Below are 7,199 nucleotides of genomic sequence, written 5' to 3' on the forward strand. Positions count from 1 at the left end.
GTTGCCGATATCTATATGGCTGCAGGGTTATCGGTCCCACTAGCCCAACCCTTTTCTTGATGCGACGTGGGAGCACAGTGACCAGACCTTGTAGGGATCTGATGGTCACCGGATCAGCTGCATTTGATGCTGTGTTAGGGAACCAATAGTAACACTCTACGTCAGCTATCAAGTGTACATTGGCCCGCAACCACTCCAACTTCCCACTTCGCGTCATGGCTGACGTGGGGCTTGATTATTGGTTAGACAGCTCCTAACACAATCCATCTAATCAACAAATTTTGATGGGAACGATGGTGTGAGACGAACCTCAGGGGAAAGTAGCATATAAAAATAAATTAATAAAGTATGTAAATATGGGATCGGGATTGAACAATTTACATTTTATTTTAATAATAAAATAAGAACTTAGTTGCGGTGAGTGAGAGGGTTAGAACTGGAGAAAAATTGGAACATCTTTTTAAAGAGAGGGAAGGAGAAAGATAGAGAAACTGGGTGGAGATGATTGATTGGGGCACATTGGACGGTGGAGAAGAGGTAGGGTCGAAGAGGGAAGCTGTCGTTTGTGTAAATAAAAGAGAGAATAACGGTTTAGCCTAGATTCAGAAATTTTACATTCAAAGTACAATTGGAGTGGGTGATAGTTTAAAATTGATGTTAATGCATGGGCGAATTGTATAAAGTGAAGATTTTTGATATTTTGAATATTTATAACTTTACGGTGAAAATCAAAAATCTGTATTGAACCGGTTAATACTTCTAAAAAATTATTATCCCTCGTGATAAAAATTTGTAATCAGATTTTGATTTAATGGCTTTATTGCCCATGTATGATTCTCGTTAAAGTTGCTTCTGCTGATGCAGTACTAGTACTTGTTTTTAATTGTGGTCGATGATACATGATACTAGCATAGTAGTTATAATAAGTGGCAACTAACAACTATAGGCAGCCAATTTAATTTGATCTGATGATGGGAATTATTGTTGTTATTGTCATGACGTCGAGCCCGTTTCCCTCTTCGCTTGACTGAGTCCATATACTCCATACTGCATAGGATTGGAGAGAGAGAGAGAGATGGGTCCCAGTCCATCTCTTGCAGAAATTGTTCTGGCCCGGTCCTACAAAGTGGGGAGCCCGCCTAAATTTGCCAGATCTGGATGTATCATTGCGACTTAGGTGTGGAGCCCGTCTTGGTCGAGTACCGATGTGATGTAAAGTATTGCACATTCATGGAATCGTGGAACACCGAACGCAAATTGCAGACGTAAAAAAAAAATAAAAATATTGACGGTGTGTTCGAGCCTCGAGGTAGGTCTCAGGAAGAAATTATTGCAAACGTAGAAAAAATAATAAAGAACACAGCGTACCCAGCATACATTGTGTCAGGCAGGCGCTGGCCCACTCTCCGGGAGATCCATTCCACCTCCCACTTCCAATGTGGAATCTCCGATGCCCATGATATTCAATTCAACGTGCATAAAGACGAATGGTCTTGGGAACAAATGGTGTTGATGCTTACCCATTTGCCTTAGATATATCGTCTTATTATTTTGTCTCATAAATGCTGATGACCATCGGATCTACAAATAATAATAAATTTAATAATTATAGATCTGAAAAGTGAACCTACGAGAGAGAGGCGTTCACAAGGACGGGCCCACCCCCACCATTGATGTGCATTACGTGGTGAAACATGACAGCCTAAACAACCATCTACACTTTCGAGGTGAGGGAAGAGGGGTTGTAGTGTAATGTGTAATGGTGCGGGAAGGACAAGAAATGTTGTTGCGTTGTCGCGGTGGAATCAGAATCTCACCTGCTACTTGGCACGAGCTGCCCACACACCACACTAGTTAGCCCCCCCAAGGTTAAAAGGGCAAATAATCAAAACAAAAAGGGCATACACACAAGTGTGTTTCGCATGTGATTTCATGATTTCTTGTTTAAAACAGAGGTGGGGGTATAATTAAATTGGGAGTGATTGCACCGGATCATTTGTTTAATGGTTTCATCGCTTACTACCACCCTCTACGGCGGCAATTGTTTATTTAGGGCACTCAATCACTTGCACATCAATTAGTACATAAAAAAACTTAACGGTCCATTAAAATTTTAAACCCATCAATTGAGTTTTACATAGATGATTCTTTCAAAAAACAAACACATCCTAACTTGCACGAACGGGGAGGTTTATTGCAACTATGGTTCCCATGATGAAGGCCAACCCACATTTACTACCAGTGTCAAAAAACAACTAAATTAAACCCTTTGATTTGTTGCCATCATCTCACGTTGAATTAGATTAAGTAAATTCTTGGTGGAGCCATTATAATAAATCTAAGGCCAAGAATTTTTACTTTAACCCTACGACTCGGACAATAGCCTAGCAAAAGTGAATTCGTAGGCATACAACATCTGGGAACATGGTAGTCGGTACTTATTGGTACATACACGTTGTAATCCACAGTATAGCGAATTCTGGTATGTCGTTTGGTCGGTACTAAGGGTGTTCATAGGTCGGGTTAGGTCAGTTTCAATCAATTTTTTCAACTGACTCAATTTAGTTGGTTTAGTTATTGATTAAATCGAAATCAATTGACCCTAAAGCTAATTCAAACATGAAGGGTCAGTTTTTCGGTTTAATGGGTTTATATATATATATATATATATATATATATATGAAACTAAAATATATATTTTTAAATATCTATTTATATTTAAGTTTATTTCTTTTTAGTTTTTATGCAAAATCAAAATATATATATTTAAATTGATTAGTTTTTTTATGCAAAACTGATTTTTTTGTCAATATATATTTAAATTTATACAAAACTGAATTAAATATTGTACCATTGTATTATATCTGTATTGATCTTATGTTTTATCATAAATAACCAATTTATTTTTCAAAGTTCGAACAAACGCAAATAAAATATATCTACCTTTAATATATAGGGTAAGGACTAATATAATTAATTATTACTTAAACAGCTAAACATATAGGACCGGTTCAGTTTGGTTTCACCAAACTGAGTTATCGGTTTATTTTTTCACACAAATCAAAACTGACTTGTGGTTTTAAAAAACTGATCAACTCGAGTTGGATCAAACCAGTTTGATCGATTTAATCAATTTAACATTTAATGTGAACACCCCTAATTAGTCCTATAGTTGAAAAGAACTTAAGAGATATTGGGGCTACGAGCTTAAAAGATATATACCTATCCAATGATTGAGAGAGAAGCTAGTGCTGGTATATCAGTAAGTTAAGTAGCAAGGCCATTTTGAGTAGAAGGGGTTATTCAAACGGGAGGCCACGAGGACCACGACCAAGATCAACACGGGCCAATGAGCTTTGAGACCACAAACCTTCACCATGAGTTCTTGATTGGATGAATGGATAGTGTGATCGGGTGAATCTTGCCCACCTACTAGAGGCAAAGTTGAGTTGTTATTCGTGCACAGCCTATTTCCTCAATACCCATTTAACACTTAGAACCTGTTTGTTTTTGGATAATTAAAGGGGAGAAAGCATGGTTCAAAGTATCGAAAGGCGTATCGATACTTAGATACACACAAAATCAGTTTCTTTTAGTTTTTTTTTTTAACTTTGGTTTTTGGGGAGTTAAAAAAGGTTTTTAATTTTATTAAAAAAGGGTGGGTCCTCGGGACCCAAAAGATATGATACGATTCGCCCAATACGGGGCATATCGTATCGATTTTTTAAACCTTGGGAGAAAGTCGATCAATTTTTCCACATTCATGGATAAGTAATTGTAGGTTCTACTGTAAATCATTTTTCCATATGTATAACTCATATCTTAAGTGGATAAATAATTTTTTAGAGCTGTAATGTGGGCCAAGCTAGAAGAGTCAACATGGCCGATTACAACAAGGGTTGTGCTAGGCATGGCATTGTCGCTATAGTTCCGTGCCAAGCCAAGGTACAACATGGGAACATGGCCCAGGCTGTAGAGGGGATTGGGCCTTCGAGACACGATCAAGATGCAAGACATGACACAACCCTTATATCGGCCTGACATGAAACAACACCAATGTGGCATGCGAGAATATAGCCCTTGGAGGAGGACCAATGGTTATTGATGAAGGGAAATTTGGCCCGACCTCGCGATCGCCCGACACATGGCAAAGACAAGCAGCTCGGGACAGTAGAGCGCCCGAAGCGAACATCGGAAACAAGTACAAGCTCACTACCGAGCTCCCTATTAAGAGCGAGCTCCCTGTTGAGGGTCCGAGCTCCCTAAGAACCCGAGCTCCCTAAGACCGAGCTCCCTACTAGGAGCCCGAGCTCCCTGTTAAGAGCGAGCTCCCTGTTAGGGGTCCGAGCTCCCTAAGAACCCGAGCTCCCTAAAGTCCGAGCTCCCTATTAAGAGCAAGCTCCCTACTAGGAGTCCGAGCTCCCTATTAAGAGCGAGCTCCCTATTGAGAACCCGAGCTCCCTGCAAGGAGCATGAGCTATACTGGGCCCCAAGCCTCACAAAGCTGACCCGAGCTGGCCCGTGGCAGCTCGGAACACTCCAAACCGAACTCAAGACACCTCGCTCGCCACTCCAACACTTCACTTCCGAAACACCAGGCCGACCAAACGTACTCGACACCAAGGACGTCCGTATCCAAGGGTGACGCGCCTGACTGATTTGGGATCTGACGCCTGACAGCCGCATTTCAAACGGCTTCCTGCTACCGCCACCTGCAACCATCGTCCCTAGCCGTAGAAACGGCTTCGACAAAAGGAATAGTGGCGGTTCTGTCCGGCCAAAGGAAATGACATCCGAACTGGCAGGAGTTCAGAAGTAATCATGTCCGATCTGACGGAAGCCTGGAAACGAGTGCGCGAGGTGGTTATAAAAGGCTCCTACCCCCCAGGAACGAGGTATGCTAACTTTTGCGCTATCTGGTTTATCTTGTCTTTGAAAGATTCAAACTTGAGCTTCGAAGCCCTTACGCCGGGATCTCCCCAGAGCTTCTCTTCTCCTTCCGTTTCAGGTCCCTGTTACTCGGTTCAGAGGCAAGATCATCGACAGCTAAGACCGGCCAGATTGTGCTTCATCAATTGGCGCCGTCTGTGGGAACGCTTCAAAAGGCCTCCCTCCAAAACTTTCATACCCTTTTCTTCTTCTTTGAAAAACTCAATACCCATGGCCTCATCCAGCAACGCCGGACGCGGCACAGAGACAAACACCACCGGGGAACAGCCCCAAGTTCCCGTGGTGTGCGTTGGGCAGTTCACCATCCCCCTCTCGGTGGATGGAATCCCCAATCTGACTACGCCACAAGCAGTGGCACCTGTAAGCCTACCTGCCGCAAACATCCCCTTTCCTCTCCCCATCGAAGCTACCCTCACTGAACCAACCGCCGTCCCCCTGGCAGCCAGCCAAAATCGGTTGGACGACCTAATGCACTGCATGCGGGCAATGCAAGCCCAGATGCAACAATTCCAGCAACACCAGCTTCATCAGCACCAAGTGTTGCACAACCTCGCCCAGTACCACTATCAACAGCAGTTCCCCCAACTGACACCGAACCAACCACTACTTCCACCTCGCCACCCTGCCCCAAAGCCAGTCAAGGCCTCTCCGCAGGATGGGCGCCTCCAAGGAAAGGCCTCTAGGCCCCAGAATCCCCCAAATAGCCAAGCCTCGTCCCCAGGCCGGAGAGAAAGAAAAGTCATCCCCGCCTCGCGGCTCGCAGGCGGATCGGGAACCTCGCCCACAAGGTCGGCACCTTGGGTCTCCAAACCGGAGTCCCCACTGGTGGAAAACCGATTCGACGCACTGGCAGTAGCGGACTACCAGCACTCCGGGCCCATCGAGCTCGGCAACACGGAGGCCAGCAGCGCCAGTACAAGGCCAACTCAGCAGCGAAGGCGCCGTCGAGGTCGACGAACCGCCACCCGCGTCCTATCAGAGCTAAGAGGCAAGGCGAGACGAGCTCGGACGAGGTAGGAGTTGCCCCGATCCTCTCAGTTCCTTCACCCCTCGCATTGGAACTCTTGGCAGTCCCCTTGCCCAGAGATTTCAAGCTCCCGCCTCTAGACAAGTATGACGGGTCCTTCGACCCCAACGACCACGTGGACGCTTTCCAGTCCCAAATGCACTTCGCCAGAGCCAGCGAATCATGCATGTGCATGGCTTTCCCCACCACCCTCAAGGGGGTAGCCCGCACTTGGTACAGGAACCTGGCCCCCGGATCGATAAAGTGTTGGGCTCAGTTCGTGCAGGTCTTCACTGCACATTTTGTCACCAGCAAACGGTGCCCCAGAGCAGAGGAAAGCATCTTCGGGGTAGTCCAGAGGGAAGGAGAACCCATACGGGGCTACATCAAGCGATTCAACGAGGCATGCTTACAGATACCGCGGTTAGACCCCGCGGTGCAGCTCACCGCAGCAAAAAGAGGGGTGACGCACAAGGAGTTCAAATGGCACATGGTAGCCAACCAGCCCGCGACCGTGGCTGAGTTCCTCAAGCTCACGGACAAATTCATGAGAATGGAGGAAGAAATCAACCAGTGAACCGAGGGCGGAAACGAGAAAAGAAAGAGGGACGGCAAGCCCTCTAGCTTGGCCGACTGAAGAAACCCGGCCCGGGACCCAAAACCAAACCAGTCGTTCCGAGCTCCCCTGTCAGTTCGGACAGATTACACGCCCCTGAACACGAGGCGGACCGAGATCCTAATGACGATCAAGGACGCCCCATACGGGAAACGGCCACCTCGCCTAAAGGGAAATCCAAACGAAAGAAACAAGAATTTGTATTGTAGTTTCCATAGGGACCACGGTCACAGTACCGAGCAGTGCAATAACCTCTGTGACGAGATAGAGGGGCTTATCCGTCGCGGATACTTAAGAAACTTTGTACAGCACAACAATAATAGCAATAAAGCGGATCGGCCAGGCGAGCACGAAAAGGATGCCCCGGAAACCAGCAGTAGGCCTGCCGAACCGATGCAGCGACAACCTCCGGCAGAAAGGCCAATTCGGGGAACCATCCATGTAATCGTGGGAGGTTCGGTGGGAGGAAGTCAGGCCCCTTGGAAGTCAGGCCCCTTGGAAAAATAACGGAGCCCGTGGAAGTCGGCATGTGGCCTTGTGCGGTCAGACTCAACCACGACTTCCTGGTAGTCGCGACCCCCTCCCCATACAATGCCATAATAGGGCGGCCAATCACGCATATCCTGC

The sequence above is a fragment of the Nelumbo nucifera genome, chromosome 1 (genome assembly GCF_055504915.1).
Source record: "Nelumbo nucifera cultivar China Antique chromosome 1, China Antique-T2T, whole genome shotgun sequence".
Lineage (NCBI taxonomy): Eukaryota > Viridiplantae > Streptophyta > Magnoliopsida > Proteales > Nelumbonaceae > Nelumbo > Nelumbo nucifera.